Source organism: Lichenostomus cassidix, chromosome 1 (genome assembly GCF_008360975.1).
Source record: "Lichenostomus cassidix isolate B80296 chromosome 1, HeHo_3.0, whole genome shotgun sequence".
Classification (NCBI taxonomy): Eukaryota; Metazoa; Chordata; class Aves; order Passeriformes; family Meliphagidae; genus Lichenostomus; species Lichenostomus cassidix.
This window is the reverse complement of record NC_139479.1, coordinates 86,205,038-86,230,781: the sequence shown is the minus strand read 5'-3', so window position 1 is coordinate 86,230,781 and position 25,744 is coordinate 86,205,038. Positions and strand designations below refer to the sequence as shown.

The 25,744-nt window shown below is 41.0% G+C and overlaps 1 protein-coding gene and 1 long non-coding RNA gene across 3 annotated transcripts in view; both read right to left on the bottom strand.

Annotated features, from left to right (window-relative positions):
- TSPAN9 (tetraspanin 9) overlaps positions 1–25,744 on the bottom strand; it is a 168,127-nt gene that overhangs the window by 142,037 nt on the left and 346 nt on the right. For both annotated transcript variants that reach the window (XM_085067594.1, XM_085067569.1), the window contains exon 2: positions 16,038–16,082. The gene's annotated coding sequence lies outside the window, so the exon portion shown is untranslated. The remainder of the gene's footprint in view (positions 1–16,037; positions 16,083–25,744) is intronic.
- On the bottom strand, positions 2,554–5,291 carry LOC146445109 (uncharacterized). Its single transcript, XR_014851185.1, has 3 exons — positions 4,199–5,291; positions 3,884–4,098; positions 2,554–2,732 (listed from the first exon to the last, which is right to left on the bottom strand). It is a non-coding gene; the product is annotated as an uncharacterized LOC146445109 (long non-coding RNA).

The window sequence follows — 25,744 nt, the reverse complement described above, 5'->3', positions numbered from 1 at the left end:
ACAGTGCATAATAGAGGAAAATTTGTTCCACTGTCCTCATCCCACCCAGACAGACTGCAGTGGAGTACAGGAAAATACCCAACATCTTCCTCACACTGCACAGAGAAGAGTTTTGAGGTGGAAGAGAACAAGACTCACGGCCTACCACATGATTTTTTCACCACCTTGAATTGTTTCACTCTGTAGTGTGCTGATCAGCACAGCTCAAACAAGATCTACATGAAAGCTGAAGGTGCAGGAGAGGTAAATGGTAACGAATGGTAGCATAATTTTATGTCAAAAGCATGAAAGCTTTATATTTTTGTTATAGGGCTGTTTCCTTTAAATTCTCACACAGCAGAGGAAGCTGTAATGGACTAGCAAAATCTAAACTTCTATAAGAAATTTTCTCCTGAGAGCTTAAAGTAACTGCTGCCAGGACATTGCATAACCAGGCATAAAATGAAGCAAGCTACTGAAAAAGGCTAGTCTTCCAATCACTCATATCTTAAATAGGAAAGCAGAAAGGGGAAAATACCAAAGTAAAGCTTAGTTATCTACTAGGACCTTTAAATATGAGACCTTAATATTAAAATATAGACAGTGCCTACTACAAAGTGATTGCTTTTACAAGAGCCACATCCAAAGAAGGATGGCCTATTAAGCAGTCAAGCTCAAATGGAATCTGCTCTCAAATGCCACCAGAAGAGCAGTGCCTTTCCACCAGGTCTATTCCCTAACATGCAGCCACAGTTTCATCTATTAAATGTAATGATAAAAATAGCCAATGAAAGTTTATCGCTCCTTTTTGTCTTGTGAAGGCAATGCAGTTCACAGAGAGGGAAAAGACATTTACCCTTGACTGTAAATCATCAAAACAATTTACAGCTGCTTTAATTTCTGCACACCTACAAACAATGAGATTGCACAGTGACAGTTTGGGGCATAACCACAACCCCACAACTAAGCCTCACAGGGAGAAAATTTGGCCCTTGGCAACTTCTCTTCAGTTTTGTTTACAAATAAAGCCTACTTATAATCTCTCAATTTGCAGGACTGCCAGCTAGAGACAAAATAAAAATGCCACAGTTTGGCTCCTTCTTGAGATCCAGAACCAATAACAAAAAGAAAAGTGTTCTACTTTGCATTTTTTTAGAATCACTTCTATGGAAATTCAGCTTTTCCTACAGCAGTTGTCTGGCACTGTCCAAGAGCCAAGCAGCCCTGCACTTTGCAGAACTCCATATGAAAAACTAAGCAAGCATCAATCATTTTCAAAATCTGCCCTATCAGTCAGCACAGGCTGGTGAGAATGTTTGTTATGTTCAAAATTGCCAAAGAAATGTCAGAGATAACAGATACACTCTGCAACATAAAAAAGAAATCATAGCAGAAACCAAGCAAAGTCACAAAACCTGAAGCACTTTCAGGATATCACAACAAAAAGAGATAAAGCCATTCTGTTCCCAGCAGCTCCAGCTCAGGTCTTTTTCCCCTCAAGCCTTGGAGAAGTGCAATCCATAGTTTAGCATCAGAGTCAGCACCACAAGCCAAACCACACAGTTCACTGTCTGAAATCAATCTCTTTTCCTTCTTCAAAATAATAAATTATCCCTTTTTAAAAATCTTATTACTTGAGCCTATTGCTTTGGTATTTTAATTCTTCTCTCCACCTCTGAAGCTAAAGGAAAACTTTTGACAAAACCAGACAAGATTTCCTCATAACTACACAGTTCCAGAAGCTTAATTTGAAAGAGAAAACACTATGTCTTTATAATCATTACAAAGTTGCAAAGGTGCAAAATTTCCTTAAGAGAGGCACAGGTCAATTTTTAGATCACATCATTTGTAGAGAGGGAAAAAAATATCTGACTGTAAGTCAGAAAAATCAGCTTTAATCTCTTACACTAATCGTAAGAGACAGAGTTCCTTTCTTAAAAGCTTAATGATACTATTTTGTTACTCTTCCAAACACCATTCAAAATTTAAGTGCAAATAAACATTTGATCACTCAGCTGCTGAAAAATATTCTTCAACAGTTGCAGTAAGTGTAATGGATTCAAGACACGAAGAGAGGAAATTAAACCCAAAAAGATACACAAGCAACCAGGTCACAAGACAGAATATATTCTTACTTTAGAGCCAGAACAGATTAATATCACATCTCTGACAATACACCCTTAAAACAACTTACATGTTTCACCATGTATTTCACCACACTTTCTTAATTTGAAAATGTTATGTTTGCAATTTTAGATTTAAGTCAAGAACTCCTTTGGCAATTTTCACATGAGCTGTGAAAATAGTAATTTTTAACTGCTTTGACCTTTCCTTTCTAAAGTCTTCATATTGGATTGTTTCGTGATTACTGAGAGGATAGAATAACATCTGGAGGGACAGAAGTTGCCATTTTGAAGCTCTGCTACAAAAAGGAAAAAAAAAGGCTTTAAAGCAAAGCAGAGAATAAGAAAATATCAACTCAAGTGTTTTGGAAGTTAATTTAAAATTACATACCAACAAAAGCTACCAAATTAATTGTAAGTGTTATAACACAAAGTTTAATTTCTTGAGAAAAATTAAGAGAAGATATCTTTAACACATTCCCATCTCTGGCATCTCTCTCCTTGTTTCTGCAACAAGGTGGTTTAAAATACCCATCACACAGGAAGCACAAGCAGTATGTCTTCATAGTGACTAAAATGTGAAACTATTCTCCCTCTTCGACTGCTAATCAGTCCAACTGGATGATACAGCTATAAAGGCACAAAGAAAGCCAGAAAGTTAAACGCTAGATTTTTAGGTTTAAAAAAACTGAAAGAATTAAAGCCAGTTAATTGCTAAAAATAAACCACACAATACGCAGCTAACAAAACTCCTTTCTTCTGGTAACGAAGAATGAAAGCTGTTCTCTTAAAGCTGGTTTTCTGAAAGAACTGAAGTGTTTCAATCGCCCTCTAGTGTTAAAATTAATGCACAGGTAAGCCAAGAGGGAAGCTGAAAAGATGCTTGAGTTAAGAAATTAGTCATGATGGTTTATTTTTAACCACTGTAAAACTAAAAATTACAAAGTAGGTTTTTAAAATACCAGTGGGCCAATTTTGTATTTAAAATTAAGGTTTTCAAACCTTTCCTGTAACATGCAATTCTGCCCCACAGCAACTGACTACATGAAATTATGTAAGATCTTGTACTCAGCTTCAGCCCCATATTTCAGCCTAAGGAAAAGTTCTGCTTGATGATAAAAAACTAAATTATTAGAATTTTAAAAGATAAAATAATCAATCACCTATTTCCATAATGCAAGTTGTAGGATAAACAAATATTAAAACTAAAGAAATACTGGCTTTTATAATTCACTCTATTTAAAACAAGCTGTTTATATGTAAGCATGGCTGAAAATCTTTCCTTTGGCTCCTCAGGTTCCACATACAAATTTTAATTTGAGTTTAATTAGCATGCAGAAAAAGGAAAGCTCAGATGGAAATCTTCCCTGAAGGGTTCTTTACCAGCAAATTTGATGAAACCTTGAGCAGCAATAAAAAAAACAAAATTAATATGACAAAAAGTGAGACTCCTAAGAATATTAGGCACTGATAGAAGAAAGAGGAATGTTCTAACAGATAAGCAAAGTTTTAATCTGTGTCTACTGCCTCTTGTCCTGTCAGTGGGCAGTACTGGGTCTGGGTCCCTCTTCATCATTTTCCCCACCCCATGAGGTATTGTACACATTGAAAAGATTTTCTCCAGGCTGAACAGTCCTAGTTCTCACTGCCACTCCTCACGTGAAAGATGCACTCGTCCCTTAATAACTCTGGTGGACTTTTGCTGAACTAGCTCCATTATATCCATATCATTCTTTTGCTGAGGAGCTACAACTGGGCACAGCACTCCAGCTGTGTCTTACCAGTGCTGAGTGGAGAAGGAATGCCTTCCTCACACTGCTGGAGATGCTCTTCCCAATGCACTCCTGAATGCCCTTGTCTGCCTTTGCCGCAAGAGTGCATTGCTGGCTCGTGGTCAGCTTGTCATCAACCAGCCAGAGCTGTTCTCCAGGGGGTCAGCATGAACTGGACCATGAACCAGGTATTCTTGGAACACATTCCTGGGCATATGCAGATGCTGTGGGTGAGCAGGAACAGCCAACACAGATTAACCAGTGACAAATAAGGCCTAATCAACTGGATTTGTGGACAATGGCAGAGCAGAGGGTGTGATTTACCCCAGGAAGTCTTTTAACAGCCTGGATTGCTAGGCAACTACAGGTAAAAAACTGCTTGGAAGGTTGGGCTCAAAGAACAGTGGTTGAAGTATCATAGTCTATGCTGGGGGGCCAGCAATGAGGAGAGTATTGGATGGGTCTGTCTTGAGGCTTCTCCCATTTAACACCTTCATCAGTGACCTGGAGAAGGTGACTCAGTATCTTCTCATCAGGTTTGCAGATGACAGCAAACCAGGGGATGCAGACAATAAACTCCAGGACACAGCTACCATTTTGAGGGACCTAGACAGGCCTGAGAAACAGGCCAGGAGAGGACCTCTGCTGAAAAGGATTTGTGGGTACCAGTGGAGACTGGGCTAAACAGGACTGAGAATTGCAATGAAGGCTAAAAGCTTACTGTAATGTATCCACAAGACAATACACAATAGATAATGGAAGAGATTGTTTTCCTTTACTCAACACTGTACTAAATCTGGTTCTGGGCCTCCAGTAAAAGAAACTGTTGATAAAGGGATGTGGAACTGTTGGAATGAGGCCAGAGGAGCACCGTGACAATGATCACTGTGCTGGAGCACCTCTCTGATGAAGACATGCTGAAAGCTGGGGTTGTTCAGCCTGGAGAAGAAAAGGCCCCAGAGAGATATTATAGCACTTTCCAGTACCTAAAGGGGGACTGAAACCTCAGGAGGGACATTTTACAAGGGCATGCACTGATAGGACAAAGAAGGAAGATTTCAAACTGAAGGAGAATCAACAAAAATTAGATATAAGTTTTTTACAATGAGGGTGATAAAACACTCTCTGGTTGCCCAGAGAGGTGGTGGATGGCTGATCCATGGAAACCTTCAAGGCCAGGTTGGTTGGGGTTTTGAGCAACCTGACCTCATTGAAGATGCCCCTGCTCATTGCAGGGGGCTAGATTAGATAGCCTTTAAAGGGTCCTTTCCATCACAAACTGTTCTATGAGAAACCTGAGCAAGCCCTGCCAAAGGTCACCAAGTTTCTCAGGGAATTAGAGCTCTGGGCTTGTGAGGCAAGGCTGATGAAAATGGGCTTGTTTCATTTATGAACGCTTTGGAGGAACGTAATAGCAGACTTTCAATTTCAAGAGAACAAGAGACAACTGAAGTTGCCACAAGACATTAAAAAAATCACTGAAGCATTGGAACAGGTTTCTGAGAGACTGTGGAATCTACATCCATGTAGATTTTCAAGAACCATCTGGACAAAGTCTGAGAAACACAGTCTGAAGTCAGAATTGATCTTGCTTTGAGTAGGAACTGGGCTAGAAGACCCCTGGAGGTTCCTTCCAACCTGAATGATTCTGCAAGTGACATCATCACCTCATAAACCTAAGCACAAGGGAGTCTGGGGTATCATAGATTCAATGCCCTTTATGACTGTAACATCACAAACACCAGTATGTATTTATTTATGGTTGGGTGCTCACTACTCTGAAGCAACTGCATTTATAAATGCAATGTTATAAAATTGTATTTGAAATGGCTTAAAAATCTGACATACGCCTGTCCCAGGGCTTCCTGTTCATCATGCAATGCTCAAGGACTGCTGGCATATTTTTTTAACACTGAGGAATGTTTGAGCTGCTCCACCCACAGTTTATCTGCTTAGTTAGCAGCATTTGTTTCAAGGAAATTTAAAACAGTGTCCCCACTCCCTCCGTATGCCTCCCTCAGCACAAACATATTGATATGGGTACCAAGATGCACAAGGTCATATAGACACAGGCTTTTAATCATGCTGGAAGCAAATCCTTGGAAAGCTTCCATGACACAGATGGTCACCCCTGGCCTGTGTGTCAAGTCTGTAACACCATTGTCCTCTCCATTTCTTCTCCACAAGAGCCATCATTGGCATGAAGGCTGCCAGTTGTAGTGTCAAGTATCTGATCACGGTAGTCAATGATGGAGCCCACACTTAATATCATTAATCTGGACTAAAACTTCATGTCAATCATGAGTAAACTTGCTGACACAAACTCTGAGAGCAGCAATAATCCAGCAGGGCCAAACCAAATCACTGCCTGGAATGCAAAGTCTGATGTAATACTTGGCTTTGAGTTGCTCCCATGACTCTCAGTTACACATACAGATACAGTCACCCACATTACACAGCTACTTTTGTTCAGCAGTTTTGTGAAATCTGTCAAAAAATTCAATGCTGTTCACACCAGTATCAGCAGTAGGCATAACATCATAGTAAGTACACTGGATCTCTGAAGCCCAATTAAATCATCAGGGAGACAAAGACATATACAGTTTTAAAACACAGAACGATGTCTATGAATATTTGATAGGAATGTCAAGGTCTCTAAAGTTGACCAGAGTTCATCAAGTACAGAAGTTTCAAAATCACTTTGGTCAGCTACATACTTTTATGGCAGTGCTGCTGCTTTATGCACGTTCTCAGTGTGGTAATACAATTCTGCTGCATGGGCATGCTCAGATACCAACCACAACCAGCACAAGTACTATCCTTTGGGAATCTCTCCATTAATACAGCATCTCATCTGGCATCCATCCACTTTCACAAAACAACCCATCTAACCCAATTTCCCATCATCTCTGTTAACTGTCCCACAGCTGTGGGCAGAAAAATTCCCTAGGGGCCTACAGCCTGTTTCTTTTCTCTCTCTTTCCTGACACTCCCATGAAACACACTCTCATTTCATGACAGAAGGTAGTGAAATGGGAAGAATATTTGCTGACTAACAAGCATGTCTCCGATAGGATGTGACCACCTTCCCATCACATGGTGATGCAGTCATGAGCTGTGTTTCCACAGGATCAGAAGTTCACCAGTTCCCACAAATTTCCTGTTTGTGGGCACCACAGTCAGACCAGAGCAGATGCACCACAATGTGCCGGGCTGCACGCAAGAAAATATTACATCATGTGTGGTCTTGAAGTGCTGACTGCCATCCTCAAACAGGAAGGGAAAAGAACCTCACAGCAGTCAGTAAAAAGAGAAGTCGTTCACACTCGAAAATCCCTAATTGAACTTAATAGGTGGAGAATAGAATTCAGAACTGAAACCAAGTATTTAATATCCCACGCCAATTAGGAATTCTTGTGTATTATATTTAGTATTCACTACCTAACTGTAACCTCAAACTGTTTTAAATGCACTAAACTCACAGCCCCACCATCAACCCTGATGATGACTTCTACAACCTATAATAATATGATCTATGAAAAGAACTACACAATTTTCTCCTTTTCCCATCTTTTGAGTTTCAGTGAACCTCCCCTTCTTTCTTATAAGAATCTTGGGAGAGTACCAAATTAAAAGATAGGATGGCATGGGTAATAACACTATATATTTTCATTTTTAAGTATTTCATATATTTGTTCAACTTGGGTATCCATGGAATTATGATAATGTAAATAGAAGTGCCTAAGGTGAATGAGCAGATGTTATTTTGAAACAAGGGTACACAAATAGATCTGCAGCTTTCTATAAACTGAGTGCAGAAAACAAAAAGTGGACAAAGTCACTACAGTATCTTAACCTATACAAATGCTGAAGATTAGTCTTTTTCTCTCTCTTTACACACCCTCCCTTAACAGAGAAATTTTCCATGCCCAAACTACTGTATTTCTTTCCACATTCTGCTACATCTTCTCATTCATCAAAGGTTCATCAGCCTCATTTAATATATTTCAAGTTGGGTAGCTCAGGATGCTTTAACAAACAGGAATTTGTCTGAGCTTGGCTGGATTCCCTCAAATGCACCCTCATCCACCAGTTGTGGATGACTGGTACTAGCCAACTGTAAAGCACTGTTCCTGAACAAGTAACAATTGTTAAAATAAAAAAATTAGAGTTTAGGCTATGTATTGTTCTGTGCTGCTATCAAAGGAAGCACTTGCATGAAAACACAAAAGCAGGAAACAGTAAAAAATTACATTCTGTGGCACCAGCTCTTTGCCAGCTTCAGTCTTCACTGTGTACTGTATCACACCAATAAATAAAAGGTGCACTGTGAGCAGCTTTAAAGCAAAAATAGATGACAAAAAACAAAAACAAAACCCAAAACAAACAGCCACCCCCCCTCCAAAAAAAAAAAAAAAAGAAAAAAAAACCAAACAAGCAGACTGAAGACTAAAGCACTAAACAATTGTGACAAGTAAAAAATCTTAACAAAGGTCAATGTTGTCCCCGAGATTTTTATTCCAGCTGTCAGCTTTGAAAGCCAGATATATACAAATGTCAGCAAAAGGTAAAAATTAGTACACTTACACAGACATAGTCACTGGCTTTCCAAAAAATCTCTCTCTCTCTCTTTTTTAACTATGTACCAAGGTAATAATAACAAATTACAAGGAAGAATACCAGTTTTGATAGCATGCTGATTTACTTACTCAAAACTGCAAAATATTAATATTGAGTTCACTCCTGGCATCCTCTGCCCATCTTGCATGTCTCTGGAATGACCCAAAGAGCACCAAGGTGTAGCTGGACAAAGAGCACACACTTGATACTTTTTCTTTGTGAGGCTCCTATACAAAAATCAACTCTTAGCAGATCTTTACTTTCCAGTAGGGGAACAGAACTTGGAATCACAAACCACAAGAGGAAAACAAACAGGCTTAAAGATGCATATTTCAAGCAACACTGCTCACAAAGCTGTAAGTTTGAATTGCATAGCAACCATTAAAAATTTTAACATCAAAACAGTGAACAAAACACACACATCACAACACGCAGCCTTCACTAACTTCCTCCTGTTTCTATATTCTTTTTGATATGCATAAAGCATGTAAGAAACAAGCAGGCAATGCTGTCAAAGAAGCATACAACACCTAAACATAAATTAGATACATAAACACTATTTAGGCTAAAAATAACCCCCTGGAGACAATCTACATTTTTTAAAGTATGCTTATAAAAAAAGAAAACACATCTTAAAATTAAACCATGGCATCTAAAACTACCTAGTTTTATGTTTTCACCTTAAATTGCGCAGACTCTTTCAAAAGATTACAAAAACTATTATGACAAATATACTCATCATGATATGAGTTCTGCTGAGTAATTGGTATTAACATACCTATTTTCAGCAGTTTTATGTGACAAATCCATCACCTTTCAGCTTGGTTAGGCTGAGGACAATCCAAAATAACTACAGTGCCAACACTCATTGTGTGAATGCTCATTTCAGAGACAGAGCCCATTGCAAAGCCTGATTGCGCTCTAAGCTTAGTTTCTTCCCAAATTCAAACTAATTTTTCTAATCATTTTTCTGTAAGGATGAGTCTGTGCTTTTGCAAATGCTCCACACAGATCTGTGTTATCTGTCCTGCTCAGAGTCAGAGGCACTGAATTCCATTTCTGTTCTTAGTCATGCACGGCTCACTCTCCATGCCCACAGCATCTCCCGTCACTCTCAGCACTGCTAGCAATGTACAGTCAAGCCTGACCTAACGTGCTCCCCTGGAACGGAAGGCAAAAATAAACACACAAAGACAGCCCAAAAGCTAGCAACCCTGGCTTCAAATTGTACCCATCTTGCATAGCATCAAATAGGCCACCTCAAAATGTTTGCAGCTTCACCTCCTCCCAGTCCATGTGACAGGCTCTTGTCAGTTCGTGTGTCTTTCAATTTCCATCTGACTTTATTGCCTGACTTTGTTACTGAATACCTTATCAAGCCCCCAAAAGGTTTTATCAACTCTCAGTTCAATCAAATAATAGAATCAGGTACGGTTCTGGGATTTGCTTGATGCAGACCATTTAGAAAAAGAAGCTTCCTGATGAGTTACTTCAGGGGATCTGTGCATGAGCCTCTGAAACCCACTACTGAGGGCAAACTGAGGAAATACAAGCTTTCCACCTTTCACATTTTGTGCTCTATATAGCAATAGTGTATTTATACCATACTTTTCTCATTAATACTGCTGTTCTGTGTTCTCTGTCCCCAGATGTTGCACACCAAATCCTAGCTAGCCGACTAGTTGTTTCCAAAGTCCCCCATTTTCCTCCTTAAACTCTGCTGGAGTGAGGACTTTAAAAGAGGAAACATCCTACGATACTAGGTCAATTAATCTCCACGTCAGCCTGAGGGCAATACAGATGCAGGCAGAGAAGGAACTGGCAGGATGGCAAAGATAAAGCAGCTGAGCAGCACAGTTCAGTCAGGAACAGCACAGGGCTGAGCACGAGCTGACAGCCTCCCAGTACTGCCATGGCAGGAACAAAAAGCAGGAGAGAGATTAATTAGCTTGACAAAAAGGAGAAAACTAGGATCAACAGCTAGTCTTGATACCTACACATATCCCCAACTATTTTTTCAAAAGCACTGAACTTTATTTAGAAAACGGGCTGGGAAATAGCCTTGGCAGTGACTTCTACAATTGATTATGATACACTGCAAAAAAAGTATCAAGTGTATTAGGAATATACTTCTGTGCCTTTGCTTGGGGGAAACCCACCTGCCTGAGGGGCACTCAGCTGCTGGAAAACCCACAGCAACTGAACCTAAGTGCCAAGAAACACATTACTAGGGAGAAATTCGATATTGGCTCTGCAGAGGGCTGGCTGGAAAGTGTAATGCTTTCTCCTCACTGGTATCTCTAACCTCTGTGATACTACAAATGCTTCTGCTGAGTGACAGCAGTCTCCCTTTGTAAATGATGGGGAGGATTCCAGGGCTACTAGCAAGGAAAGTAATGTAGTTCCTGAAATTCCCACCTGCATCCGCATGAAGCCACAGATTTGTCTCCTACACTCAAAGAAACCATTCAGGGATTAAAAGAGCAATAATTTTATGCAAAAGAAGAAAAAGCAAGAAAGAATCCAGTGACAATGAAAAAGCTTTGGTAGTTAGTAAGTTCAGTTTCTTGGTTCCTTAAGACAAATATATCTAACCATTCACAGCCTCTCTGAAGCTGAGCTGTACAAGTGTGATATACACCAAGCAAAAATGAATATTTGGGTCAACAATTTAAATATAGCAGACAATAAATCAGAAATCAAAGTGGATTTGAATTTAGTATACAGACCCTCCAGAAAATGCTTAAGGTCTGATAATAGAAAAACTGAAAATTACTGCTTTAAGAAATTTAATTTAGTTCACAGCTGTCCAACAGGCTACCACATGAGCACATCACTATTAAAAATGAGGCCTTTTAATTTCACCACAGAGATGCAGACAATAGGCTGCATGCAACAAAAGAGGTACCACGAATCAGCTCAGCCCAGAGCAACGACCCTGCAGTTGCTTTCAGGAGCTGCCATGCCCAAGAACAGCTCTGTGGAAGGCAGCTGTGGATCACAGCTCTGTGGGTGCGTGGTGACAGGCAATAGGGACAAGTAAAAGCAGAAAATTGTGCACCATCACATTCCTCCACGCCTTCTCTCACTCGACAAACAAGTAAGAGACAGCCTCACCCTATCATTCATAGGGAGATTTGGTTATATATGTCACTAAATACTCAAGTGAAAATCTTTCTCCGTATTAAAAAACTTAAATAAAAACCCATCCATGGGAAAGTGCCACAAATCTGATATTCCAAAAGAGGAGAATAATAATAAAACATGTTCACTAATGACAGGGACAAATATTCCAGGTTCAAGCAACCTGAGAAGAACCAGCGATTAACTCAACAGTATCTCTGGGACAAGTAATTTGCCTTTCCCCATAACTAATTTATCTTTTGCCAGTGGGGTGTTCTCATACATGGGGATTTAACTTTATGGCACATTAAAGTTTAGCTGTATCATATTACTTAGTAACTTACAGGACAGGATCATTTACATTCTGCCTCAAGGCCTCAGAATCCAGTTTAAAACAAAAACTCTGAAAATGCAATTATCCTGACCTGGCCAAATGCAATACCAAAGCCACTGCCCACAGCAACTTTCTGTTCCTCAGGCTACGTGAGCAGAACTTCTAATAATGCTCCTGAAGATGTGATCCAGCATTATCCATTTAATTGGACAAGCTCTTCTTATGACAAAGAACAGAGACAGATGCCAAATAGTCATTCAAATCAGACATGAACAAGGTGTTGGCCAACTGTGGGACACCTGAGCATGTTTCACACATTTTAAAATACATGCCTTTGGCACAACCAGGTCATCAAGTTATTTCTGTGACTGTAAGACAGCCAATATAAGTTAACAAAACCTCTTTTCATACTTTTCTTTCTCACCTTGCTTGCTTGATCTCATTTGGGTATAAACTTTACAGCTTGTATTTGTACAGTAAGTCCCACATCCTCCTCTTTTTGCCTCACTTTGCTGGGTGCAGTATGAAGAACTTGGGAGCAATGACCCTGCTCACAGTCCAAAACAAACCACACAAACGAAGCACAGCCCTGCCCCAACGAGGTATCCAGGGTCACCCTAGAAGACCTCACAGTCCACCCAGTGGGTGAGGCACAGTAACAACTTGCTCCCATACAATAGCACCTGAAACATTTAAACCCCATTATTCAATACATCCTATATGTTAAAATGTCCACCTTTTCTAGAATGACTGCCTGCCAAAAACAAACCACCACAAAGCATCTCACTCACCCTTTTTGATTTCATTACACAACAGTGTTTTACAGACATTTAAAAAACCCCACAGTACGTGGTGGTTTTAAGATACAACTGAAGATTGTCTTCACTATTCAATCTGGGTCTAAGTTCTCAGCTGAGCAGCTTCCTACAATAGCTTTTCTAATACACTATTTAATTTTGAGTGATGAGAAGCAACATTTCACTCAACTTCAATAACACACATTAGCAAGGCATTCAATCACTTTATTTTAACAACAAGTTGTTGTTCAGATTCTAGAAATTCAAGTCTGGCAAGCTTTTTAATATGCATGAGTACGTTTCATAGAAAGCAAAAAGCACGTTTCCCATTCTGCTCAGCATGTTCAAGTCTTATCTTCTTTGCACAAATAGACCACTCTAAAAGGAAAATCCTTGAATTAATACAACAGGCTATCTGAAATCCAGTAGCTAACACTCATAAGCAAGGTAAAGGAAGTGAGGTAATTTCTAAACCTCCATTAGAGATGAGATACTAATTTTTCAACTTGCTGTGAAGCAGATTTCAGAAACATAATGGAAAGGGGGAAAATTGCATATTACCATGCATGCAAGAAAAAATGTTTGAAATATCCTATTTATCTTTCCTCTCTAAGGGATGTGGATTCTTTTGTACTCCTTGATGATGTGAATCACAGATCAGCATTCTGGGAATCAAGGCTATTCCCATTTACCAGTGTAATATAATCATTTAGGATAATTAACACTTGATATTTCGTTACTGCCATGGTCTTGGACCAGATCTGAAATGTAAATATTTGCCAAACTGTACATCCTAGTGCCCAGTGCTACACAGTGGTGTAACTTAAGACATTCACTTGATTTGCTTTCTCTTCTGGGAGCAGAGTTAAGGCTGCTGTGGGAATTCTCACTTTCATAACATGAGGCAGCTTAAACATTATAGATGATGTTACATTAATTTCTGCAGTATCAAATTTTAAAGGTGTGGAAACAAGATGAAAGAGCTCACAATACAGCAATCATTTCAAGTGGCACAAGGATGAATAGAAAGAAAACTCCTGGAACAAATAACAACCATTTCAATCTTCCCCAACTATCTTTTCCCTAGTGTACTCCATCACCCAGCTCTCCTAGGACACGGTAATCAACAAACCACCATTCTGTGTGATTCAGAGCGTGGCACACATGCAAAAAGTAATCAAAAAAATCATTGCAAGATGTAAACACACAGCAGCCTTACAGAGAGACATTTTATGACCAAGCCAAGACTCTTTATAACAATCTTAAATTCTACAGCATGAAATATCATAGGTTCTTTATCTTATATACTGTAATGCTGTGCCTCATCTACTACAAATACAGATGTTACCTGTGTCAATGCCTAACACCCCCCACCTATATCAGGAAGCTGCTCATGTCTGTGCTGGTTTTGGTTTTTGGGGTAGAGTTAGTTTTCTTCACAGTGGCTGGTATGGGGAGTGTTAGGGATTTGTGCTGAACACAGGGTTCAGCACAAATAATATAATATAGATATAGATATAGATATATTATATATGGATTATATATATTAGATACATATATTATATACAGATTATATATATTAGATATATATATTATATATAGGTAATATAGAGATGATTTTGTAGGTGGTGAGCAGGGCTTTCACAGAGCCAGGGCCTTTTCTGCTTCTTGTATTGCCATGGAGAGGAAATTTAGAGAATGTGGGAAATTGGGAAGAGACACAGCTGGGACAGCTGACCTCAACTGACCAGAGTTGTATCTTACCATATAACATCATGCTCAGTGTATCAAGTGAGGGAAGAAGGAGAAGGGGGGGAACTTTGGAGTGATGATGTTTGTCTTCCCAAGTCACTGTGACATATGATGAGGCCCTGCTCTCCTGGAGATGTCTGGGCACCTGCTTGCCCACAGGAAGCAGTGAATTAATTCCTTGCTTTTCTTGTGCTTGTGGCTTCTGCTTTCTCTACTAAACTATCATTATCTTAACTCATGACTTTTCCAGCTTTTACCCTTCCAATTCTCCAATCCCACTGTGGGGGGGAATGAGTGAGCAGTTGTGTGGGTCTTGGCTGCTGGCTGGGGTTAAACCCCAACCATGTCCAGTATCAAATGTATAGATTTTAAGCTTGTTGTATACTTCCTGTTAAAATATCCTATTACTGACTTTCCTCTTGGAAACACACAGATCCTACAAGGGAAATTTTTCACAGCAGTCAGACAACAGAACTATTGCCTTGACATCGAAAAGCGCTCTCAGGATATTTCCCAGTTCTCTCTTACATACACAGTATCCCTAAATCAATGCATCTTTGCTGTATCCCCAAGACTGAACCATTGTGTGACATCACCTGTAATGATTATTTACACAAGAGTAAAGGAAAGCTCCAGCATTCCTTTTTCTTAGCCTCACCTAATATTTCTTAGCTTTTCCCAATTGCAAGGAGATTCCTTCCCTTCACAGACCATAATCTCTTATCACTCATCCCAAAACGTACAACAGTAGATGTTCTTTGCCTGCAGCAGTCATGACAAGTTTTACACAGCAGCACAGAAGTATGAAACTGTTCTTGGCAAGCCAAGTACAAGAGTGGATTATTATCTCTCTGTTGCTCTCATTGCTTGGATTTATCAAATTGCACTCCTTGCAGCCTTTGGCAGAACACATGGCATTCAGCAGAAAGGTGGATCACCTTTCTTTCCCTAAAGGAGCTGAAGTTGCTTCTACTATGTCAGAAACTTAATGAAAGTTAGGCAGTGCCACATCTCCCACTCACTCCAAGCCAAGGCCAAACCCCTGAAGAACACAGGGAATGTAAAATACAAAGCAATGGGTCTGCAGCTGTACTGAGACACCTAACCCCAGAGCCAGAGCTTCACCTGGGTTTCTCCCAGGTGAAGCTATTTTTCCAAGCCTGTTTATAGAATTACCCTTGCACAAAAGGATAAAACTTAGATGGACTAACAAAAGGGCTATCAGTAGGAGCCTTGCTTCATTCTTCACTGCTTCCTTTGCCTACAAATCTCACAGGCAGGGAAGAAAACAGAAGAATATTTGCATATAATGAACAGAATTACTGTCCTTCTCGGTTACATTTCCTTCTGCACTTATGGCAGCTCTTGGAGACAACCCAAACAACAACCATGTTACTCTGGACTTTCTCTGACAAGAAAATAAGAGGTTACAAGAAGGCTTCAAAAGGGCTCAACTCATCTCCCCTAATGTCAATGAGAGCAGTAATAAAGATAAGGCTGAATGACTCCAAGTATCCTTCACAGAGATCTTACTTACTTGAGGTAATTGGATGCACACCAAGGAAAAAGTCACAGACCAAACCTGGAAAGAAGAAAAAGAACAGAATTAAATTCTTTTGCCTTTTGGACCCACTTCCCACCAAAAACATAATTAGGTAAGAAGGACAGAAAGGAGAGATTGAGGGAGATTTAAAAAAAATGGGAAAAGGTATATTAAATTCCACCTGCTTCTGAACAAAAGGAGCAAGTCTGGTCTCCGGGGCATAATATATTGATTTCATTTGGACTCAAGTATAAATAATTAAATAGACAAAAGATTAAAACAGACTTTCAGAAACTAAAGGGAAGACAGAGATCACAGGGAAAAGCAAAAGCTGTATGTGTATTAAATCAGAAATACTAGTCAGAAAATTCCAGTGCTTCTACCCCTTGGCATTTAGGTCCCTCATTATCACCTGACCCCTAATGACCTGCTTACAGCAGCCAAACCAGAAATTAAGCAAGACCCTTCCTGATGAACTCTCCTCCAGTAGCCTTGCTTTCTGACTAGTGTTACCTCTGCTTCTAATACAACAAAACACTGCTGAAGTGAAAATCACACCAAACAACACAACATAAAGTACACCACCTTCTCCAATTCATACTGGAGCTTTCAGGCCTATAACAGCACCACCCTGGTGCTAAAAGGGTGCTACAAAAATAGGAAACTGACCAAAGTGAGACTAGGACTTCCTTCAACCACATGGAGGAGAGACATGGAACAGGACCCTCTCCAGTGTTTAAAAGTCCATCAATATTATTGCTGCTGCATAGAAAAAAAAGTACAGACTAATTCTTAAAAAAAAAGGAAGTGATTATTCACCAAACTTGATCAACGGAAATGTTTCCATTATTCCATTGTTGTTTATTTTTAAATGAATGTTTTCCCTTCACCTGCTTCACTCTATCAAGCAAGACAATGAAACACTGCTGTTGATTTCACACAGTCTCTTTACTTACCTGCTTCAGCACATGGGCACTTCAACAGATCACACACACCAGTTCTACACATCTTCCTCAAAGTGAACTAATACTATATGAACTCTTCACTGACGTCAGGCTCCATGGCAAGCACTTGCAGGCATCCACCCAACCTAAGTAACTCTCTAATAACACAGGTGACAACAATTTCAGCCACTGAACTACTCATATTGAAGCCAAGGGTGACTAAGCAATAACTAATAAATAATAAAATAAATAAATAATGGGGAGAAAAAATCAAGAATTAAATCATCCAAGCTTCCCACTGTGTAGATGTTGGCTAATTAGTCAAACTGATATCACACACAGTATGCTGTCAGCTATACTTATTTATTCACACTCATGTAAACCTGTTATGAACACAGCATGATCTGTAGCAAAGGCAGAAGTGGTGTGAGAGGAGCACCACAAGTTCTGTAATCCTGTAAAACAGGTAGCAATCCTAACCACGCCAGAGGTATGCTGATTGGCTTGACAAAAGCTCTACACAGAAAAATTAAGAAAGGAAAATGAAATGCTTGCAATAAAACTGTTAAAGAGGCCTTGTTGACCAAAGTGAACATTAATAATAAACTTAGAGAAACAAGACTCTTCTGACAGGCCAGGACTGGTGAGATGAAAATTCGTGGGCAGATGCAACTGAAGAGCTCAGTTCACACCCCCAAAGATTCACTACAGGGCTTGGGTAGGTACAAGATTGTTGCAAAAAACTATGATGCAAGGAACAGCCACTCTGCAAATCCTTCAGAAACTTGGATCTTTCACGATGTTTTCTACAAGACTTGGGAACTGCACTCAGCAGCCAGACAACCTGCTCAATCCACAGCTTACAGCAGAAGAAAGTAAGGGGACAGGTTTGCCCTCCAAAGCAGATGTCCTATAGCATCAGGGCTAACAAAACCTAGAAGGAAATGCAGATATTTTCTCTTCTAGAAAGCTGGGTGATTGCTAGGCACTTATCTCCTGGTGACTGTTAGGAACATCACCACACTTTGTCCTTTAACCTACAGCACACTTGTCTTCCAGTTCCTCAGACTATGTCCCAAGGACAAGCAAAGTCTGCTTGCTTTTCTAAATGGATGCCTTGGACTAATGTCATCATCACCTGCTTTGGCTGTCACTGACAGTTTCGAGTTTGCTGTGGGGATATTTTTTACCTGAAGTATGAGATGAGTGCATTTTACAATTAAAATTAAAACCTGCAGCTCTAATTACTTACAGATCTTTGAGCAGCAACTGGGCTGTCTAGTGATACAATCAGCAATAGTCTGGCAGTGATCTTCTAAAGATTTAAGAGCACTGAGCAACGAACATCACCTCTCAGTATCTCTTAAAAATAAAGGAGGGAGTGCCTTAGCACCTTCAAAACAAACAAGGACCTTAAGAAGATTTTGAGAAATTACTTTCAAATTTTAGAAACAGAGGAACTAAACAGTATTTGCTAAAGCAGGGAGAAAGATGGAGATTCCTAAATGAAGCAACATTTCTCTTTAAAGAGCTCTTTAAAAAGCAGTTCAGAAAAAAACAGCTACATAGCTAAATGACTTGGACCAGTTTTATTTCCTTTGTGTGGTTTAATGTAGAAACAGCAAGGAAGAAACTAACTAAAGACAGCAAAACTGTTCTGTTCTTACCATACAATGAACTTCCTCAGATCTTCAAAGAGGAACTCATGGAAAACAGAATAAGAAGAGTTGAAGATAGAGACTGAATAGCTGTGAAAAACCAAGCTATGATGAAACACAAGCAGGACTTTTTGCTTTCATAAAAGAAAGCAAGATTCAATAGAGAATGCTTGGGTGTCCCTGGAGAGTAGGAAACTGAAGGTGGCTTTTTCAGGGCATATTGACTGCTTTAAGAAATATGTTTTAAGAAATTATTTTAAGAAAAACAGAATGAAAAGGAGACATCTTCTGTAAATCTTTGGAGATACTTTGTGGTGACCATTCACTAGGAAATGGTGGGACAACATGGAACTTGGAAAACTGAAAACCATACAGATGAATTTACATTACTGGGGAACTTGACTCTGTCTGTTCTCTTTTCCTCCTCCCGGTTCTCCCTAGAACCTTCCTCTGCTTCACAGGCCTTTTCACTTTGCCTTCTATGTAACTACAACAGAACACATATCCAAAAAGTTCCTGTTCTCAATGAAGCCTCTTCCTCTACAGACAGTCAAATCCCTATCTATGGATCACTGGTCCCAGCAATTACTTTTACCACGGCCTTCATATCCTAATCTATGACCATATTCACCTGAAATACTGTCCTGGGTCTTCCCACATGAAACAGGAGAAGTTTCAATGTGTAGGATTTAGTTGATCCTATATGCTGAGTAGGTGTGAGGGGGAATATATTGGGAATTTTTCCAGAGTTGCAGTTCTTCCCCCTTGCTCTTCATCTTTGATAGCACCAAACAGTAGCTCAGCATTAGGTGTCTGTGCTATTTATATCCTCCCTATAGATGCCTCTGCTGCTGTCCACAGTGTCCCAGGTGCTGTGAATGCAAAGTCTTGCCAGTCCTGCTGCTTTCTCCACTGCTGGGAAACAGATCAGCAAGAACTTTTCTAACACCCAGAGCCACAATTACTTGGCAAAACTTTGTGAGACAGCACAGCAGCACTCGAGAGATCCAGATGCTCTGATGTATGAAAGAAAATCACTTTATTTATACTTGGAAGGTTTCCTTTACAGGCTTTTAAGCCAGCCATTTAGGTTTTTATTTTACAAGGAGACATGCTCCCATCTGCATGTCAGTACAGGTCTCTTCTATTGCCAGAACCATTATCCCATTCCCCTAATGGTATTTTGTCCACATGTATATAAATACATATAAACAATACTGTGCAGACTGTCCTCCAGCGGAAGCAACATACTAGACATTCTCAGAACATTGCTTTCAGTCCTTCACAACTTCAGCTGCACTTTCTTCTAACAAAGTCAGGCAAAAACCTTCATTCACATATGGTTACAGTCTTAAAATAAAATTACATGAAAAGCTGATTTTAGGATAAGTATATATTTACAAAATCAAGGAATTGTTTAAAATAAAACTGGATGAACATCCTGGGCAGAACCACCTTACACTGAACTGCATGCAAAACAGTGGGTAAAAAACAGCAGTAGAGAAACAGAAAGGAAAGTATGCTTTCAGAAGCATTCTTAAATTATTTAACCTTTAGAAATGTGCAAATGAAAATAGAAAGTCTCCTTGCCTGTCCTCAACATGAGTTTGGAGTACAGCCGCAATCACCATAAAAAGTGATTGTCAGCACACTGCCATAAGAAAACTTGAGGAGACAGCACTGACTACCCAATTGCACAAGACAAGTCATTTGGGTTCTTCCCAGCAGTGGCCTAAACCCAGGATTCCTTCAACTTCAAGCTTTGCCTCCCTCAATACTTCAGGTCAAATGAATTTAATTAAGAGTGAAATTAAAGGATACTAAATATACAGGAGAGTTCACAGAGCCCTCTGCTCTCTCGGATTTGCACTGATCCCTATTCCCCAGCACAGAGTCTTAAAATCTTGAGCTAAGCCTCCTTCAAACCTGCTGACAGGGTGTGACATTTCAGCTCTCTGTTCAGCGTACCACCTCATCCTTCCTTTTCAGCCCTTCCTCCCAGGGGAGGGCTGCAGACTTCCTCTCCCTTAGCCTAGTGCCTTCTCAGGACTCCTGGCCTTCCCACCCACTCCCCCCTGAGCTCCTTCTCCAGTCTAGCCCTGCCTGCTGCCCAGACATGCCACACACGGACAATGCAGCTCCTGTGGTCCTGTGCCTGCAGGAGGTTGATATTCTCCATCATATCCTCGCTGTGAGCTTACACAGACCAGTCCAAGCACTTGTAAATCAGTGAGGACTGCCCACGGCAAAGGCAGCTCTACTGAATGATATCAGAGTTGAAACTAAAGCTCAGTTAACACAGTTCAGCTGATTCTAGAGAGATATAGTCACTTGGCCTCAAAAATATAATCAGCTTTTCACTAGTTAATGCAATTTGTTTCCTCTTTTGCACTTGTAACAGGGATCATGGAAATAAACACCCAGATCTTAGTCACTTCCACCTTCAGAAATATCAGGCGTTAGAACAGCATGACAGTGTTTGCATTAGAGAGGAGAACTCTGTCAGCAAAAGGAAAAAGTGCTTTCAAAAAAACTTTAATAAGTTTTCTTGTTATATCTTTACAAACAAAGATCAATGCAAACTTCAAATCTTTTAAACTTATGTTACTACTTCAGTGTTATCATAATATTACAACATCATATTCACATCACTGTAAAGAAATGCTAAGCTTAATTAATACCTTTGTCCACTTAAAGGCTTATTGGAGCATGTGTTTATGATTTAGTCTGCCTCATCTGCCTGGAGCTATCCCTACAACATGCCTGTCTGTTTTATACTCTTGAATTTAAAAGCTTTTCAACAATAGAATATTTTCACCCCTCCTCAACAGGCAGTCTAACAGCCTAATACATCTCACTGGCATCAAAACACAGCTCATTACTTACTGGGGAGCCCACATTACCCAACTGTCCTTTCTTCCATGTGAAGCACAGTCAGATGCCTCCTCTTTTACTGGGCTTGCAGACAAGCCAAAAGCAGCTGGGCTCTGCCCAAGGATCATGCCTCATTCTACAAACTCTAGCCCTCAAGGTTTATTTTTTGACAGCAATGAATGCAAGTGGTTGGAATATCATCAGAAAACAGAAGGAAAGGCGAGGTAGGGTTTGAAAGACATTTAAGCAACAGTGTTGTCTAGCTGTGGTAACACATAGCTCAGAGAGACACTTCACTTTCCCAGAAACACCTGTGCAATGAGGAAACCATCCAGCATCTTTCACTGGAGAACATCCTGCCTCATGGCACACACACCACAGAAAACATGTCACTGAACCACAGAAAGTGACCCACAAGACAGATTTGATAGGGTTTTTCGCAGGAAACACAGCACTGACATTCAGCAATGCATGTTTCATTGGAGAGAGGCTACAAGGAACAGCAGAAACAGTTTTAGGAGATCAGAAGACATAAAGTGCAAAGTGCACTAGTGATACCTGTAGCCTCCAGGAAAGCATCTTGTTACACCTAAGTAAAATATACAAAGGTTCATATCTTCCCAATGAGTACTTCTCCTCAAAATTAAATTCTAACATGCTTTGCACTGAGTGAAGAGATGGCACTTCCTGAGCACATCCCTACTTTTCCCCAATTTTACTGACATGTAGAGAGAAAAAGACAAGTATCCATTTCTGATCCCCTCACATTCTCTGGGTATTGCTGAGCTGGCCCTACCAGGATTGACTCAATCCTAAGGTCTGTTAACAACCACAGCACAAATGGGGAAATGACTTGCTGGTCCTGACATGTTTATTCTATTTTCTAGAGAGTCAAAGAGAAGGCAGCCCTCAGGTAAGAACTATTCCCTGGTCATACACTGTCTTTCCCCAAGCTCAGCACCATGCTTTATTGTCATCAATACATGAATTTTGAAAGAACATTGTTTGATCTATTCCAGAACGCTTTTTAAAGCGATGTTACAACAAAAAGCCACTTTGTACTTTGAGAATCACTAAAGGAAAGCAAGTTATTAAATATAAAGTGCTCCCCTGCCCACATACACACCTTTCCAGCATAAGCTCCTAACACAGTGAGGAAAACTTTTAATTTCTCTTAGCATCTTAGCAACACATCAGCACCCTAAAACCTTCCTTCATTTCTTTATCTGGGGTATTTACAAGTATTGCCATAGTTTTACACACCTCCTTGCTTCTCAGACCAAATGGCTGCTTGATCCCAGGATCAGAGAATTCACACTGGAGCAGGCCTGAGGGGGTTCTATCCCGCTCAGCCTTACGTAGGGCCAGCTATGAGGTCCCAACAGGACTTTATCCACTTTGGTCTTGAAAACCTGTGAGAACAGACATTGCACAACTCCTCTGAGCAAGCTGTTTCAACATCTGACTGTCCTTGCTGCAGAAAAGATTTTCGCTACATCTACCTTGAACCTAATTTCAATTTAATATTTGCTGTCCCTCATGCAGTCACCATGTACGTGGCTCTAGCTTCTTGAGAATCTCCTCTAAAATACTGGAAGGTCCCATCAAAGTCTTCTCTTCTCCAGGCTGAACAAGGTATTCCTTGAGGTACTCCTTGAGGTATTCCCTCAGTATATGATCCTCATGCTGTACCAGGGCTCTGATAGCACTGAAACACCTTTAAGTGCCCTTATCAGCCTCCCATTTATCTCTGCTCTCTGCTCATGGCACCAGGCACCCCATTTTAGCCCTGCTTGAGCCTTCAGTGCCTGCCCAACCTGTGTTGTAGCTGTGCCTGTCTCCAGCCATGTGTGTGAATCCTGGTCCTAGACCCTCTTGATGCACACCCTGACCTGAGATAATCACTTCCCTGGGTACTGGCTGCAGTCTTACTGAAATAGCCCTGAGTTCTGTCAGCTGCCTTCACTTCCAGGGCACAACACTGGCTCATGCTCAGCTTCTTTAAAGCATTCTCATCTCTTCTTGTCATGCATCAATAAATTCAGTGACATTCAACATAGAAAACTGACGGGGCATCAGTCACTTGCAAACAGCACAATCCTGAAACATGATGAAAGTGAAAAACTGAGATGGGTTTTCAATTGCAAAACCCAAGTACCTTGGGAGTATTAACATAGTACTTCTAAAAGAAGCAGTCTCTTCTGCTCCATACCAGCTCCCTCAGAGTAATACCAAGACAAAGTCTTGGATTCTCCGGTGCAAGCTTGCTAGTTTCACATGTGATACCAACGTGAAAGTAACTCCTCCAATCAGTGCTGCCGCCTCAGTGTTGGTTTGCTATTTTAATCTGTGCTCTTCCTGTGTTTCACTTTTCTATTGCAGCTTTTTAGTTTGTGTGTTTGGGGAGGCAGAGGTTAAACACTAAAAATACACAGTTGTGGTGGAAATACCCTCATGGACAGGCTGAGGTCTGGCATGCTTTGGAAGAAAATAACTTAAAATAGCACAGAAAGCAAAGACTGTGGGATATGCATCTCCGATAGCTACTTTCTGTTAAAATAACCAAAATAGCTAAGATAACACTGACATTCACAGTTAACCCTCTGTGCTTCTCAAGAGAGATGAACAGGAGCATTCTGACCTCAGAGCTTTGCCTGAGTAATGCAAATGATGTTGCATTAGTTATGTTCTGACCCCAAAGTCTTCTTATGCAGCTTTATTAATGAGAGTTAGATCTAAAGAAAGTGTAGGTACCCAAAACCAAGTTTGCCACAAGACTTACAACCCCATCAAGAAAAGGCTTTGTCTGCAGGATTTGCTATTTGATCATCACAGGTCTAAAAATATGAAAGGAAAATATCTGGAGGAAGAAGCTGTATTAGCTCCATCAGCTTTCCTACTTGGAGCTCAGGAAAAATGCCAAATGGAAGCAAAGGACATAAAACTGAGGACTGATTTTTCTCCTTGGTGTTCTCAACATCACATTGATAATTTCCCTTTTGACATTCTGAAAGTTATCAAGTGCTAACTTTGGCCCTGCATTCCATGCCAACACAACTCATATGAATGCACACTTCAGTGGCTGCTGTCCTTTGCCATTACACCCCTGGCTACAAAGGACTCCACTACCACTTAACAAACAATTTGTAGCACCTGTTATTAAGAACTTTGCTGCAGCAACGTGTAAAGTTTTGGCTTCCACAGGCAACATTTAGGCCCATCTAGGAGTGGACCAACAGCCCAAACAAACTGTGTGATTGGACTCTCACGGCTATTCTAGAGAATATTTAACTTTTTCCCAGACATATCCCAGGTGACTTATGCCCAAATGCTTAAATAAGTTCAGTGCAGTCAGGTAGGCAAATCAAGTGCCCCCATTCTTGTGGGTCAAACCACAAAACTATACCGTGTAAAAGTGCATAACAAAAGAGTTGATAAAAGGATTAAATAGAGAAATGCGATTTTTTTCACCCTCGTAGCCTAGTTTTTTCCATAACACAGCATCCCCTCAGTCCCTCAGAAAGCTCTGGAGCTGAAGCCTTTCCGAGACCTCACGGAGCTCCCACCACGAGCACGGTGACAGTCGGATATCCAAGATTCAGCAAGAAAAGTTTCCAAAAGCTCGAACAGGAAAAGGCCGAGCTGGAGTCAAGTTTTACATAAGCAGGGGGAAGGCAGGAACCGCTGGCACCACCTCCGCAGGCAGCTGCCGAGCGGAGCTGTCAGCCCACCGCGGGCTCGCTCCCCATCCCGGCCGGAGCGCTGCCTCCCCTCAGGGGGCTCAGCATCCTCTCAGGGGGCTCACCCTCCCCTCAGGGGGCTCAGTCTCCCCTCACCGGGCTCAGTCTCTCCTCAGGGGGCTCAGCTTCCCCTCACGGGGCTCAGCCTCTCTTCAGGGGGCTCAGCCTCCCCTCATCGGGCTCAGCCTCCCCTCACGGGGGCTGCCCGCGCCCCCAGCCCCTCACGGCCGCTGCAGCCTCGGGGGGCACGGCAAAGGCAGCCCCCGCCTGCCAGCAGCGCTGTCCCAGGGCTGTTCTCCCCGCCGGCAGGGACAAATCCGTCCCCAGCCGAAGCTCTCAGCTCCCGGGCGGGATGGGCACCGCGGGCTCCCCGGCAGGGAGAGAGCAGGACCGCGCACGCAGACGCCGCTGGGCTCGTCTCTCTCATCCCTCTGAACTAACTTTCCTGTTTCCGCAAAAATCACACAGGCACCGGAGGGGGTGGG